Here is a 16,553-nt window from a genome sequence, read left to right as displayed (position 1 = left end):
AGAAGTGACAGGAGAAAGTCCCCCAGTTGCGCAGACGCCAGACTGGGGCTTCCAATCCCTGCAGCTACCCTCTCCCATCAGGCAGATTTCATAGTCGCAGAATATTCTGACCCTGTTTACAAGTCGCCTTCATTTGCTAGCTGACGCCATTTTTCAAAAGCATTCGGGTTCCGTCCGGTTTTTGACCGGACACGTCACGTCCAAAAGAATCACTATATTCCTAGATCGGTAGTTCTTAACTCTGTCTGTTCATGAGAAGCATGTGTGGAATTTTTAAAAATTCTCACATGGAGGCCGCGCTCTAGACCAATGACACCGTGATCTCTAGGGGTGGGATCCAAGCCTCGGTATTTTTTAGTTTCCCAAGTGCAGCCAACAGAGAAAAGCAGTGCCTGAGGAGATTTCAACAAGCTGTTCTATTCCTTTTAAGGACATCTCACTTGTCCTGCCGGTCACGTCAGACCGGCTGGAGCCAGAGACTGTTTCTGGGGACACCTGCTGTGACACAGCCAAGAAAGGTCTTCGCCGGGTTCAATGCCTGGGTTACAGTTGCCAAATGCTGCTTGGCTACCATTACCAGACCACAAACCACAGCACGTGGATTGCAAAGGACCACAGATTACAATGAGAAGCCACGGATAAGAACGGCTCTTCCCCAGTCCCTCTAGGTTCCTCTATTTGTCTTTCAGTCTGGTATTTTTATGCATCTCGAGATGAACGAGGGCTTCTCACTCCCTTATCTCCTCCCGCACACCTGGGGGTGAGCCCTGGATCGAACACTTTAGTTCTAGGAGCAAATACATCCCTAAGTGACAGCTGAGAATGGGCTTTCCAGTACATGATTGCATGGATCTTAAATGGCTCATTTAATCCTTGGAGGCTATCAATATATTCTAAAGAATTCACTTTTCCGTGGCCTTTTACACAGTTTGTAGAAGAGGTGGGACAGAGAAGCCTCTCCCAACGTCACTGCGCTCTTCCCAAAGCTTCAGCCCAGGAATCTGGGAGACTGTCGGAGGCCGGGAAGCTTGGGGGAGAGTCTGGAGCCACTCTCGGAGAGGTCTGCACCGACACTTTAGAGATTTTCTAGGTTAGGAGAGACTAGAAGTTGTAGTGGGTATTGTGCAGGATAAATTCAAGGGGGTGGGGGTGGGGGGGAGAGGGGCGCTGTAGCTGGGGCTGCCTCCAGACTCAGACACGAAGGCTGAATTTTCCCAGATTCTGTTACTCCCTTGCGGGGCGGGAGGCGGTGGCGGGGCGGGGGGGGGGGGGGGGGAGCGGTACGGGCAAAGCCCGGGGCTTTATTTTGGGGTGTGATTGCCTGGGGAGGGTGAGTTGCAATTACTTGAGCCAAGAACAAGTATCTGTTACTTCTTCCTTCTGCCAGTTTTGTTGATTGTGGATCAACAAATGAAGGTCTCTCTTAGAAGAATACAATAAGAAGCTATAACTCAGGAGTTAGTGCACCAGGCGGGGGCTAAAATGTGAAATCCAGTCCCCTCCCCACCTAGTTGAACAGCTTTAACAAGTTGAATCCACAATGTATAAAATAACAATACATCGGAATCGACTGGTATTTATCCCAGAAAAGCAAAGTTGGTTTAATATCAAAATCAATCAATGTAATTTATTGTTTCAACAGACTAAAAAGAAAAAGCATATGATTTTACTAAAAAATGCAGACAAAGAATTTGACAAAGTCCACTTTCATTCCTGACACAAACTCTCAGCAAATTAGGAAAAGAAGGAAACTTTCTCAACCTGATAAATGGAAACTATGAAGAACTTCACACTTAAATGATATAAGACTGAATGTTTTCCCTGTAAGATGGGGAGCAAATGTAGACATCTGCTTTCATCACTTTGTTCAACATTGTACTGGGGATTCTTGCCCAATCAATAATGGAAAAAAATTGAAATAGAAGGCATCTAGGTTTAAACAAACAAGTAAATCTATTTTTTATTCCAAGAAAATGTGAATGGCTATGTAAATCCCACAGAATCTACAGAAAGCTATAATAAGTGAATCTAGCAAAGTTGTTGGATACAAGGTAAATATTAAAATTAATTGCATATATTACTGTTTATACTCTATCTACATATGTATAATTGTACCTAGCAATGAACAATCAGAAATTGAAAATTTAAAAAACAATTCAATTTACAAAAGAATCATTAAATATGAAATACTTAGGGATAAAATATGTCCAAGATTTGTATACACAAACACACAGCGACACACACAAATGCTGAGATGGGTGAAAGAAAACCTAAATACAAGGAAAATCATTTCACATTTGTGAATGAGAAGACAATATTGTTAAGATATAAATTATCCCTAAATTGATTTATAGATTCAGTGTAATTCTAATCAAAATAACAGTAAGACTTGGTTTTTATTTATTTTTAAGACAAGTTTTTTATTTTAAAGCATATTTATTTTTAGTAATCTCTACACCTAATGTGGGGCTTGAACTCACAACCCCAATATCAAGAGTCACTTGCTTTCCAACTGAGCCAGCCAGGCACCTCTGGCTTTGCTTTTAGAAATTGACCAGCTGATTCCAAAAATTCACATGGAAATTCAAAGACATAGCATGCCCAAAACAACTTTAAAAAGAACAGTAAAGTTGGAGGAAAGTAACTCTGCCATCAAGATGTATAAAAGTTACTATAATCAAAACTATAGCATTGGCGGGGCACCTGGGTGGCTCAGTCGTTAAGCGTCTGCCTTCGGCTCAGGTCATGATCCCAGGGTCCTGGAATCAAACCCCGCTTCGGGCTCCCTGCTTGTTGGGAAAACTGCTTCTTCCTCTCCCACTCCCTCTGCTTGTTTTCCCTCTCTCACTGTCAAGTAAAAAAATCTTAAAAAAAAAAAAGACTATAGTATGGCATTAAAATATGAAAAATAGATTTATGGAACAGGAGTACAGAGATAGAACCACACATAATATTATCAATTGATGGCTGACAAAGTTTCAAAGGTAATTCGGTAGAGAAAGGTAGCCATTTTTAATTTTTTATTAAGTTTTTAATTTTAATTCCAGTATAGTTAACATACAGCATTATATTAGTTTCAGGTGTACAATATAGTGATTTAACAATTCTATACATCACTGAGTGCTCATGATAAATGTACCCTTTAGAAAGGTAGTCTTTTCAACAAATAATGTTAAAAAATAATTTTGATCCTTACTTCACACCACATAAAAAATTAACTCAAAATGGATCATAAACCCAAACCACAAAATATTTAGAATGAAATCTTTGTCACTTTGTATCGGGGAAAGATTTTTTTTAGATGCAACACCGCAAGCATGATCCATAAAAGAAAAATGTGATTAATTGTACTTCCTCAAAATTAGAAGACTTTGCCCTTCAAAAGGCGCTCTTGAGGTACTGAGAAGACAAGCCACACAGTGGGACATAATAGTTGCACCCTCAGTCTTTAAGGATGATTTTGCCTCCGAGAGGACATTGATAATGTCTGGAAACATTTTTAGTTGTCATAACTGGGGCAACGTTACTGGGTAACGTTGGTTGGTGGGTAAAGACCAGTGATGCTACTAAACATCCTACAATACACACAACCCCCAATCCCCACAGTAGATTTATCCAGTCCAAAATGTCACTATTGTTGAGGTTTGGCTAGAGTAAGAAGCCACATGGACAATCTTTAACTCTTGCCTCCTTTAGGGCACAGGCCAGTCAGGTCCCAACACCATTTACTAGAATGAGCCCATAACTCCTTCTTGAAGTCTTGAGGAGGGGACAGTGCCTGGATTCAAATCTGTATGCAATAGGTATTCAAATCTGTATATATGTATCCTAATCATGCCCAGTGCACCCTTTGGGTACCCAGGGCTGTACACATACATGGGGCAGGAAAGGCATTGCCCTCAAAGGCCAGAAAGTGAGAATGTTTTTTTAAAGAGCCCTAATTCTGACTTCAAACCCATCCTAGGATTCTTCTCCAGCTAGGTGGGAGTCGGGGTGGTCTTCCTTGCCTGGCTAAGTCTGGTTGTTGAATCACTTCCCTGAGCCGGTGAGCAGCCACCTCCCTCAATGATTAACTTCCTGATTAACATATCCTTGCTGTCCTGTTGGTGCACTTGGAAGGAGAGACAGAAAGGGGGCTGGGGGTGGCGTAGTAGTGTGGTCCCCAGAGGCAAGTGGAAGGAGAAATAAGACAGAACACCCTATAGGTAACCCATTAGGGGTCCGAGAGGCAGCACCAGGGACCACAGGGACACTTTGGGCACTGTGTGCAACTGAATTTTTTACTTCGGCTCTGAGTGGGACTGCCGAATTTTTTCGAGTTAACTCTTAGGAGCAAATGATGAGACAAAGGCTCACTTCACTCCCTGCTCCCCTCTATGCCCCCGCTTACCGTTTACCGCATTTTCAAAGTTATGTCAGGGTTCCCAAACTACCTTTCCTCTCTAGAGTGCCCCAGGTTAAATGCCATCCCTTTGGCAAGCAAGGCCTTATTCCCTCCCTTCCGAACAGAGGGGGTATCGAGGATCCGGAGGAGTGTGTCTTTTAGTGATCTGCTTGACGTACGAGCTCCCTTCTGGTAAACTGAGTCATTCATTCACTAGTCGCTTTCCCTCAGTCTAGAGCCGTGTATTCAGAAAATTCATACGTTGGATATTGAGATTTGGTCAAAACCCGCAGGAACCTACACTTTTATTTGAAGTGAAGATGAAGGCTGTGACTACTTATGAATAGAAACAAAACCCTGGCAGCGGTGGGATTCGAACCCACGCCCCCGAAGAGACTGGAGCCTAAATCCAGCGCCTTAGACCGCTCGGCCACGCTACCAAACCTGTGCGGGAGTTTTGTCTACACTTCCTAGTTATATCTTTCTGCTCTTTTTTTTTCCCCCCAGTGTTATCTTCTGAACTTCCAACTGAGACCAAGACTGTAGATATTGCCAAAGGACCCTAAGGAAGAAATTTTTCTTCCCCCTCCAACCCCCCACCCCCCATCCCGGGACTCCAACCTGCATCCGCCCAGCCAGAACAGCTCTTCTCACTCCAGAAGCTGAAGGGAAAGATCTTTAAAACAAACTATCCGCTTGGGAAGCGAAGCTCTTGGGATCTAGAACGTACGAGCACTCCGAAGACAGGGGTCGGCGTCAACTTCCTCCCGGCGCCCAGTAAGCGCTCAAAAAGTATTTATTGAACGGAGGAACGAATCCCTTTTGACTCCAGGTCGCTTTGGGGTGGGAGTGAGGGGGTGCTGGTGGTGTAAAGAAGACCAAAGCTGCAGTTTGCTAAATTTTGAGTTTGGTGCTTTTCAGTTCTGAAGCCAGAAAAGAAGTCTTGGAGCCTCCAGGAAGCGTAGGACGTGAGTTAAAAGGACCGAGAAAAAAGCTTGACTCCTCGTCCCCTTTTGCGCCTTGAGACCCACCTGCAGACAGGCGGTGCCAGTCTAGGCCCGCTCGCTAGTCTTGGCGGAGCAGAGTCTGCAGAGGCTTCCTCCCCCAATTCTGCTTGCCGGCAGAGAAGAAGCCTGTCTCAGGGTGGGTGGATTCCTGCGGCTGGGAAGCTTTCAGTACCTTTCTTTAGAACCTGTAACTCTTCGTTTCCCAGAGAGGTCCCCTTTCCCCTGCGCAGTTGTAGCCCCGTGGCGGCTGTTATTACTGGCGACTGGGGAAGGAGTTGGCTGGAGACGCCCTTACCTGGGGACAGAGCGGATTCTGGGCACACACTGGGGCTCCTAGCACCCAGGATTCCTGAGAACTCAGCGTGCTCCCGCTCCTCATCCAACCCAGAAGCCCAAGCCTGCAGGCCCCGGGTGAGGAGCATACGAACAAGGCCAGATTCTCACCTCCTCTCCTCTTGATACAGGGGAGAGTAGCCACACCTCAGTTCTCCGTACTTTAGCGTTTCTGTCTTAGGGCTCACCAAACTTGGATTTCCATGCACCTTATGTGAAAAGAATTCTTGCTCTTTTTGACTGCAACCAAGTGGAGATTACAGAACGCCAATATGCTGATGTGTCTCTTTTGCTAGTGTGTGACAGTAGCAGAGAAATTAATTCACAATTACTGCCTAGACTTCAGAGAAAAACAGGTGCCTTTCTCAGCCAAAGGCTGGGGGATGTGGTTGGAGGATGTTTCAGCCAATCTGAAGGCAGAAATTGTGGCTCCCTGATGACATCCAATCACATTTGGATAAAATTATTTATTTGATAAAATTAAAGATATTTGGGGACAAATTTACACAAAGAGCTTTAAACAGAGAGGTTGTATATGTTTATGCTTTATATTTCCCTCTCTCTTACAAATATCCATTCTATGGCAGAGAAGAAGCACCCAGACCTGGCTTACTTTCTTAAAAATAGACAATAGTCATTGTCTATCTTAATCAATTATGCTTTCCAAGAGAAGGGAAAAATAATCCCATGGTGGTGTTGGGAGGTTCTCAGGACACATGAAAGGGATTTTCCCCCAGATCCTCCTGTGTCCCTCCCTCTCTCCTCAAATACACAGAAGTCCTAATACCTCAAAATGTGAACTTATTTGGAAATAGGGTCTTTACAGAGGTAATCGAGTTAAAATGAGGTCTTTAGTGTGGGCTCTAATCCAATATGACTTGTGTCCTTAAAAAAGAAGAAATTTGGGCATAGAGACAGAGATCTCGTTCTCAAACCCCATAAATTTCAACATAAAAGTGAGGGGAGAGGGATGGGAGAGCAGTGCTAACTCTGAGATGTTCTGTGGGCTCTCAGAAAAAGAACTGCAATGCATTTTGAAGGGTATAGGTGTAGGTATATTGTGACCGAGGTTCCCTACTGGTGTGGAGACAAATAACTAAAGAGAGGGGGGAGGGTTTAAAGCATAGAGCAGTGGTTCTCAAACTTTAGGGTGCACCCCAATCACCTGAGGGCTTGTTAAAGATGTTGCTGGACTCAACCCCTGGAATCTCTGATTTAGTAAACCCAGGGCCTGAGAACTTGCATTTCTAATAGGTTGTTAGGTGATGCTGATGTTACTGAACCAGGGACCATGCTTTGAGAATCACTGCCATAGAGATCATTTTTGTATTTTAGACTTCCGATAGAAGTGAGGAAAAAGAATTGAGGAAGTCAAAAGATCTGCAGACCTCTTGGGAGCAGTGCCCAGGGAAGATGTGTGCTCGATGAGACAGCAGTGGGAATAAATGAGAAGCCTTATTTATAAGTGAGGGAGAAAAGCCTGGCAAAATAGGACATTCTCCCAATACTGGAGAATGGTAGTGGCCAGTTTACCACCCTTGGGATGCCGATAGAACTTTGACCTATGGATGCCCACCTCTAGAGATACTAGAGGTCTCAAATGAGCCACACAAAATGGATTCAAATGGTGCTATCTTCTGGCCATGTTTATTTGTCCTGCTGGGCATGACATAATGACAAGCAAGTGTGCAGGAGAAACTACGAGAAATGCTTTCAGCCTTACCCTCTCCTGGACCATTTGGAAAGCTCTGTACATGTCCAAAATCACCCGAGGCCCCCCCAGGTAACTTGCTGCTAAGGATCTTTCTCATCTGTGAAAGAAATTCAGAAACTTGAAGCCTGGGAAGCCTGAGGTCCCAGAACAATGCAACTTGCAAGATCTCAGCCCAAGAATACAGAATCTCATCCACCACTATGTGGTTTCTTTCTTGTTTGACTTTCAAGAGTAGACTATTTTGTCTCCCAGTTTCAAAGACTTAACACAGACCTCTGTATGACTATTGGGGCAGAGATCCTACAACTGTGCTCAGTATTCAAAGAAAACAACCAAATTATAAATACAGTTTATACTTACAATCTATTTCACTTGATTTTCTAAGTCCAAGTATCTATTTTTTTTTTCATATCCACTGTATGGGCTTAGACAAGGTGGAGTCCACACCTCTGACAGTAGTATGCAGTACTTGCACTCTCCTTTGATCCTTGGTCAGAGACCTAAGGGTGTCTACCAGGATGTACATCCTACCGTCCTCCACTCTATCAACTGAGCTACCCAAAGATGCATAGTAAAATGTATGGAAAATTTCTTTAGGAATCTATTCAGTTACCTCTCACAATCACGTATTGGTTACTTACTGTGTTGATTAAATCTTTTAGGTCCTTACTGATTTTTTGGTCTACTTGTTTAACACCTCCTGAGAGAGGATTGTTAAAATACCCAATGATGACTGTGAAAAAAAAATCCAATGATGATTGTGTATTTTTCTATTTCTCCTCTTAGTTCTGTCAACTTCTGCTTCTTATATATCTTATTCTTACAATGCTTTTTATATTTGCTTCTTATATTTTGTTTTTATCTTATAAAACATATCTTTTTATCTTTGTATCTTATAACAAGCTGTGTTATTAGATACAGAGAAATTCAGGAATATTGTGGGGTTTTTAAATGGAATTTATTTGTTAGGGCAGTTTCAGGTTCATAGCGAAATTGAGTAGAAAGTACAAAGAATTCCTGTATACCTCCTGCCCCCACATATGCACAGCTTCCTCTGCTATTAACATCCCACACCAGAGTGGTGTATTTGTTACAATAGATGAACCAACATTGACACATCATTCTTACACAAAACCATAGTTTACATTAGGAACTCTTGTGGTTTCATGTGAATTTTAGGATTGTTCATTTCTATCTCCGTAAAGAATGACATTGGGATTTTGACAGGGATTGCCTTGAATCTGTAGATCACTTTGGGCAGTTTGGATATTTTAACAATTTTAATTCTTCCAATCCATGGACACCAGATGTCTATTTAACTGTGTCTTCTTTAGCTCCCTTCACTAATGTTTTATAATTTTCAGTTTATAAGTCTTTCACATCTTTACCTAAGTATATGCGTATCTACATCTATCTATAAATAACAATTTTCCTATAACTTAAGAGTTGGTTCTCTTTTATCACAAAGATTACTTCTATGTCCTCTTTCCTCATGGCAATATATCAAGTATTTGAGTGTGGTGATGCTGTCCCTCAAGTTTTCTCTTTTGCCTATCTAAGATCTTCAGTTCCATTAAACATTCTTCTTCTAACGTACTAGCCAGCCAGCCAGCCAGCCAGCCAATTAGTCCTCTGCATTCCTGGTGGTTTACCTGGCATATGCCTGAGAGCAGTGCTTACAAAATCATCCTGATAGAAAGAAAGGTGGACAGTCGTGAGCTGTGTAAGGAGGAAGATATCAAAGTCAAAAGGACACTAGTGGGAAGTCTGAACAGAGGTAGCCAGAGAAAGCTTTTACAGAGACCAAAGTAATCTTCAGGTGACATTTAAAGGGGCTATGGAAGGCAGAATAAGTCAGCAAGAATTCCTGGGCACCGTGCAAGGGTTTATAGGGTAGGGCTTGACTTTTCAATTCTTAAAAGGTTTCCTTTAGAACACAAGCAATCAGCTTTCGTAGAGAGTCAGCTGAAACCCTTCCTTAGCCTATTGATGGAACCAGTGGCTCAAGGATAGCTACACAATAAGCACCACCGTCCCCCTCCTCTGGCTGAGCTATCTATGATCTAGGCCACATTTCCCCACTTCGTGTTTAGGATACCGCAAGGTTTGAGTCTCTTAATAGATGGGTCCGACAAGTCTGTTGGGTCCAAAATGGGAGTAGGGGGAACTAATGAAATGAAGAAATGAAGTCTTGGGAAGTCACTATTGTTTTTAGTGTCACCAGGTTGGATCTTACCGGTTTGAACCCTGGCCCTCTGGTGCCCAAAGTGAGAATCACGTGTGATGAGAATCCTATCATGAGCCAAAGGCCTGAACAGCCACATCCTTTGAAGGACATACATTTTCATTGAGACCCATCCCGGGCAGTTTCTGGTAAGTCTTGTGATGTCCCTTATACACTTTTATTACTCTGATCCCCTTATTACCCAGTCTTAGTTCCTTCACACTCTGTTAAAAACATGAAATCTCTTGCTCAAATCCTGCAATTAAGCTCACCCTGTTTGGGATTGAAGGCTATTCCATCCCGGCCTTAGAAAAGCAGAGTCTTCTAGAAGCTGTGAGTCCAAGAAACCTCCTTGTAGCCTCCCCATAGCCTGTCCTGTTTGCCAAGACCTGAGAGCATCCAGATGCAGCTCAGATCACACCCAGTGCCTCTCAGTCTAAAGATAAGCCAAAAGATGAGTGGCACTGGTCATCCACTTAGCAGGACAGAATGAGACTTCTCTTAGTGGACAGTGTGTTTCCTTGGGAGTATGAAACCATGCACTGGCTGGAGAAAGGAGGTTAGAAATTTTTCAGAGGAAACCTGCCCTAGCAGGGCTGAATGCACATGCCATGTTAAACTGATTCTACCTAGTGTTTGGCTGAGGACATTGCCTTAGAGATTCTCACTTTCAATAGGTAACCCTATGTTTATGTTTAGGTAACTCCTCCCCTTTTCTGTATAGATACTCTGTGTGCTGGTATCTGGCACACCATTTAGTGACCACATACATATAAGAATTGACACCTGAATTCAGATTGGTTTCCTAGACTTACACTGGATGAGAGTTGGAAGGCCCTTGAAGATTTTTAGTGCTAGTTTACCAAGAATTCCAGGAAGAGGAAAAGAAAAGATTCCATTGTATTCCAGATTTCTGTGGGTTGAAATCTCCTTTTTTTCCCTCTACACATGCCTCTGCATTTGTTTGCTCTCCATTTCAAATACTTATTAATGCCCTGATATGTGCTGATCACTTTGTTAGGTATGGAGACTCAGAAGTATGAATCATACAACCTTCCTCTCAAAGAGCTGAGGAATAAACTAATGCATATGATTCTTAAAACAAAATGAACTTAATAGTCTATAGCTAAGTGCACTAGAATCTCCTTCTCTTTTTCTTTGCCTTCTCATTTGTTCTTTCTTTGTGTCTTTTGTAGCATTTTCAAAAAGATGGACATAGGTGGAGTGCCTGGCTGGCTAGGTTGGAGGAACGTGTGACTCTTGATCTCAGGGCTGGGAGTTCAAGCCCCACATCTCTGGTGTAGAGATTACTTAAAAATAAAATCTTAAAAAAAAAAAAAAAGATGGGCATAGCAATAGATAGGAAACCACAATTTAGAAGTAGTTCTGGAAAACTAAAAAATAAAATTAAAACGTGTGCTACCTTTTGACAGTCTTTCATATAAGATAAAGAAATTTGGGAAGGAGAACAGAAAAATTTGACAATTTCATAAACAATTGAATATATGTTGAAGGGGTAATGTCAATCTGGAAGCTTACTTCTAGGTGCCATGGGTCACCTACATTATATCTGTCCTGTTTGGTATCTTGAGAGTGGGAGTGAAGAGGAAGGAATGGTAAGGATTAAAAAAAAAGAAGTATCATGGGTTTCAGAGGAGAGAAGAGATGAAATCTACTCCGTAAACAGCAAAGGCATTGTGAATTTTATAAGAACATCGAGATGGGTTTTCCAGGATAAGTAGTGTTTGACAGGTATGGTGAAATGAGAAATCATTCTAGTTGATGAAGCAAATGGTCACAACTGAAAAAGGTGTGAGTTCTATTTGGGGAATTATAAGTGGATCAAGTTGACTGGAACAAAGATCTGTTGGCAATTTACAGCAGTCGTTTGGTAAATGTTTATCTAAATATTAGAAGTTAAAAGCAGTAAGGTAGAGAGACACATACTGAGAGTACTTTAGTGTAGTTGAGAGTCTTTAAGTTGAAAACAATTTTTGCTAAAATAAAAAAGGAGGATTTCTGTGATAATCCAGGAAAATCTCATAGATTCCTAAAGTGGAACACACTGAGGCTTCTGGAGTGGGCCATAGCCAGGGACTTAGAAGGTGTCCAGGCTCCCTTTCTTGCTATCAGCCCTCTCTGTGCTTTGGCATGCTCTCCCTTGTGCTCTTTCTATGGTAATGTTTTCTCTGCTTCTCAGTTCATGTGGTGGAATATGATTGATGTTACAACTCTTACAACTCTAATTTCCTTTCTAGTAATTGTGGGCTAATTAATTTGGACCGAACTCCTTGAAGAAAAATTATAAAAATGTTGGATAAGATTTTACCAAATCTTAAAAGCATCAAAGTACTAAAATGGTAGCAAGCAACTACTAGGCCAGAATCTAAGCAAAAGATGGAATCTGAGAGGTAAGGGAAGTACTGACCTTTGTAGCTCTGAAGACATTTGCAAATTGCTGCAAAATTGGGCTATACTTTTGGCGGACTCTTTGGATAGGAGAAACAAGAGGAACAGATGTCAAGACCCAGCACCTACCCAAAATGGAAAATCAAGTAAGACACTCTCCCCAAATATTAAGTTTAATATTAATTTAATATTAATATTAAAGAGCTATTCCCATAAGGCAAGGATGAACAAGAAGTAAACCTACCTCTATGCTCCCACTTCCAATAACTGTTATGGAACTCCGCAGCTGAGCTGAGCTTAGCAAGGAAAACTGGAAAGAATGAGCTTTCAACTTTTCCTGAGAAGCTGTGACTACAGGTCTCCATTCTCCCTGATTTGCAGCTTGGGTGTAACATCATCTTGAAGGCTCAGGAAATGTCCTGCCAATAACTTTTTTTAGGATCCTTTTGGGTTGACAGTGCTCTAGATGCCTGGGAGAAACAAAAGATTTACATATATATGTATGTATTATAATATATATATTTTTTTCAGGAAAGCACTTTCATCTTTGCCTCAAAAATTCACTGCATATAATTTTCCCAAGACATTGAGCAGTGCACAAAGATGACCAATTATACAAGGAAAAAAGTGACATGAGTAAGAATCAACTAGAACAATAGAATAATATTGGGACTATCAGTTATACATATTAAAATGAATATAATTAATGTGTTTGAAGAAATAGAAGACAAGCTGGTAAATATCTGCAAGGAATAGGAAATCCAACAATTTGACTTAACTGTTGGTAGGATTATAAACTACCTACAGTTTAGGTTTATAGCTGAACATGCTGCTATAGCAAACGGTATGGAGGATCCTCAAAACAAAAACAAAACAAAAAACAAAACCAGAACTACCATAAGATCCAGCAATTCCACTTCTGGGAATACATCCAAAGGAAACAAAAACACTAACTTAAAAAAGATACTTGCATCTGCATGTTCGTGGCAGCATTATTTACAATAGCCAAGATATGAAAACAACCTAAGTTCCTCTGATGAATGAATGGATAAAGAAGTTGTGAGATATATATATCTATAGATATATATAATGGAATATTATTTAGCCATAAAAATGAAGAAATCTTGCCATTTGGGACAACATGGATGGAACTTGAGGGCATTACGCTAAGTGGAATAAGTCAGAGAGAGAAAGACAAATACTGGATAGTCTCACGTATATGTGGAATCTAAAAACAAACAAAAAAAACAAAATCATAGAAAAACAGATCAGATTTGTGATTACCAGAGGCAGGGGTTGGGGAAAGTGTATTGGAGAGAGGTTGTCAAAAGGTACAAACTACTTATTACAAGATAAATAAGAACTTAAGTACACATAATGGACAGCATGATGACTACAGTTAACATTTCTGCATGATATACATGAAAATTGTTCAAAGATTAAATCCTAAGAGTTCTCATCACAGGGAAAACTTTTTTCTTTTCTTTTTTTGATTTCTCTTTTTATTATATCTATATGAGATAATGGATGCTAACTAAGCTTATAGCAGTGATCATTTCACAATATATGGAAGTCAAACCATTAGGCTGTACACCTTATTTTTTTAAATTTTTTAAGATTTATTTATTCATTTGACAGAGAGAGGGAACACAAGCAGGGGGAGGAGCAGGTGGAGGGAGAAGCAGGCTCCCCGCTGAGCAGAGAGCCCCATGTGGGGCTGGATCCCAGGACCCTGGGATCATGACCTGAGCCAAACGCAGATGCTTAACTGACTGAGCCATCCAGGCGCCCCTAGGCTGTGCACCTTAAACTTATACAGGGATGTATGTCAATTATATCTCAATAAAACTGGAAAAAATGTTGGCTTCATAGTTTTGAAAAAGAATCAGAACTTCTAGAATTGAAAATTACAGTTTATAATTACATTGACTCAGTGGGTGGATTTAACGGCTGATTAAACATACCCGTAGCAAGCATTACTGGATTAAGAATATGTTATTCAGAATGCAGCATGGAGAGACAAAAAGAAAATACGGAAGAGAAGGTAAAAGAAATGAAGGGCAAGGTATGAAGGTTTAACTCCAGTTTCATAAATGGAGAAAGAAAAATAAAGCAAAACAACACTTGAAAAGCTGACCAAGAATTTTCCAGACCTGAAGAAAGACAATGATCTACAAATTTAAGAAATCCCATATCTCACCACTGAAAAAATATGGGATTTCCCTATGGTATCATTCACTCCTGTTTTATACATCCAAATTGAAATCTTCCCTGGATGAGTCTAACTGGTGGAACCTAGGTCACATGCCCACTCCCAGCTGCTAGCTGGGAAAGCAAATTTTCTAGGACAGACTTACTTATAATATGTGAAATTACCAAATGTGAGGACAATATTCAAAAAATATTGGACATCCACTCATAGGACAAATGCCCACAACAGAGCTATTCAGCTCATGTTCAGGCCTCAGCAGTTTTCCTTTTGTACTCTCTTCCTTCAAGCGCCCCTAACTCTTAGAGGCTCTACCTCAATGGATAATTTATGTAATTTGATCTAACGATGATTTACCAATCTTATGGACTTCTAGACACAAGAGTATTCTAGCTATTGCACAATTCCCATAAACTCCCCCAATCTCACTTCAAATCCAGCCTACCTAAGTCCTTGCACTTCATCTTCTGCCTTTTTCAGGTACCCATCTCTCCTTTAGACTTTCTTTTTTTTTTCCTGCAAACATCATCTTGCTTTTTCAAGGTATAATATTTGAGAGTCCTCCCTGACTCTTTCATCTTTATTTTCTCTTACTCTTTATTCATATCTAACTTCAGCCAAATCTGCCTTCCCTCTAGTTTCCTCATTCCTTCCTTCCTTTCCAGGCCCATAACTTGACCCTCTTGCAGCTTTATTTGAGCGTCTGCCCCATGGCTAATCTCTGATGTACCTCTGACTCTGGTTTCTCTTCCCTTCAATTCATTCTGCATATCCATGCCTGGTGAGTTTCCATTTTCAATTTTTTAAAAAATTTAAATTCAATTAGCCAAAATAGAGTACATAGAGTTCCGATGTAGTGTTCAATGTCCAGTTGCAATTTTTTAAAGGGGTGCAACTTCATTCCAGAAATCTCTCAGTCCCCTATTAACCTGACCTCTTACCTTCCCTTATTTCCAGGAGGGCAGATATCTGCCCCAGCTGGTGTTCTGCCTCAGCTCCTTAAGCCTCGGTTTTTCTTTCAGACTCTGCTCATACATTTTCTTCTACCAGAGATCACTCGGCCCCCAAACTTGTGTCTTAACCTCTCAAGTGCAGCTCAAACCCCACCCCCACCTGAAGGACTGCCTCTGTGACGGCTCACATTGCAAATCTGCGAAGGTTGGCTCTGTCCACCAGCCGCTCACAGCAGGCACAGCTACTTTTCACTGTTCTCTTTCATAAAAACTAAAGTTCTCTTAGTCCACAAGACTATGACAGGGACTTCAAGTTAAAGACCGTATCTGATGCCTTGTTCCTAGTGTACAGCCCAGCACAGAATTGGGAGTTCAGTGTTTGTTGCATGAAAGAATGAATTAAATAACGAATTAACAAATGCTTGCTCTGGCGCAGACTCGAGCTGTAAGAAAGGTCCCTACACCTAAGGAACTTGAAAGTCGGTGGCAATCCTGAGTCAAGGAGAAAATCAGTGGGAAGGCCCAGTTTCAGCTGAGAGACCTGTGGTAGTCAGCTTCCTCTATGCCGCGTCTCTCCTCTTAATTTTTAGACGGCGGCCGGGGGCGGATGGAGGGGTGAGGTGGACTCTGTGTTATAACGTGTTGGGTTAGGCAGAGTTCTCCAATCTTAAAATAGTGGTGGCTGTTATCACTGGCCCTCATATTGCGTTATCCCTAGCAAGAGCCTGCAGACCAAATTCCAAGAATAAATAGATTGAAACAAAGTTCGGATTTTGTTTACTTCTTGCACTTAATTCCTCTAACAAAGGCGCAGCATAAAAACTTGCCTTTTCAAAGAAAGAAGCAAGGGAAACGCTCGCGAGGCCCTATAGCTCAGGGGTTAGAGCACTGGTCTTGTAAACCAGGGGTCGCGAGTTCAAATCTCGCTGGGGCCTTCCACCTATTTCTTACCGTTTTAAACCCTTACTGGACAACCCCCCTTCCAGTAACCCTAACCCCTGCGGTAATTCGGTTCAAGTATCGTCTCGCCGCAGTCCCGACTACCCGAATAAACCACTCTGAGCAGATCCGCTTCCTCTTACGCGCTACTGCGCAAGTGCGGCTCTGCTGCATGGATTGTGGCAGAGCCCATTACAAACTGCGGGAAGCGCCGCCTGCCTCCGCCGGCGCCCGGGCTGTGCCGACCCACCGCGAGAGCCCTTCCCGAGGGCCGCCGGAGCCCGAGCCGGGCCGAGGGCGGTGGGGGAAGACCATGGAGTCGAGCCCAGTACCCCTCTCCGCACAGGCTTGGAGCCCAGAACAAGCTCCACTCCCCAAAGG

The 16,553-nt window shown here is 42.0% G+C and overlaps 2 non-coding genes across 2 annotated transcripts; one reads left to right on the top strand and one right to left on the bottom strand.

Annotated features, from left to right (window-relative positions):
* Positions 1-4,742: 4,742 nt before the first annotated feature.
* TRNAL-UAG lies at positions 4,743-4,824 on the bottom strand. Its single transcript has one exon. It is a non-coding gene; the product is annotated as a tRNA-Leu (tRNA).
* Positions 4,825-16,095: 11,271 nt separating this feature from the next.
* TRNAT-UGU lies at positions 16,096-16,168 on the top strand. Its single transcript has one exon. It is a non-coding gene; the product is annotated as a tRNA-Thr (tRNA).
* Positions 16,169-16,553: the final 385 nt, after the last annotated feature.

This window comes from Zalophus californianus, chromosome 6 (genome assembly GCF_009762305.2).
Source record: "Zalophus californianus isolate mZalCal1 chromosome 6, mZalCal1.pri.v2, whole genome shotgun sequence".
Classification (NCBI taxonomy): Eukaryota; Metazoa; Chordata; class Mammalia; order Carnivora; family Otariidae; genus Zalophus; species Zalophus californianus.
Note: the sequence above shows the minus strand (reverse complement) of the source record. Positions and strands in the feature narration are given on the sequence as shown.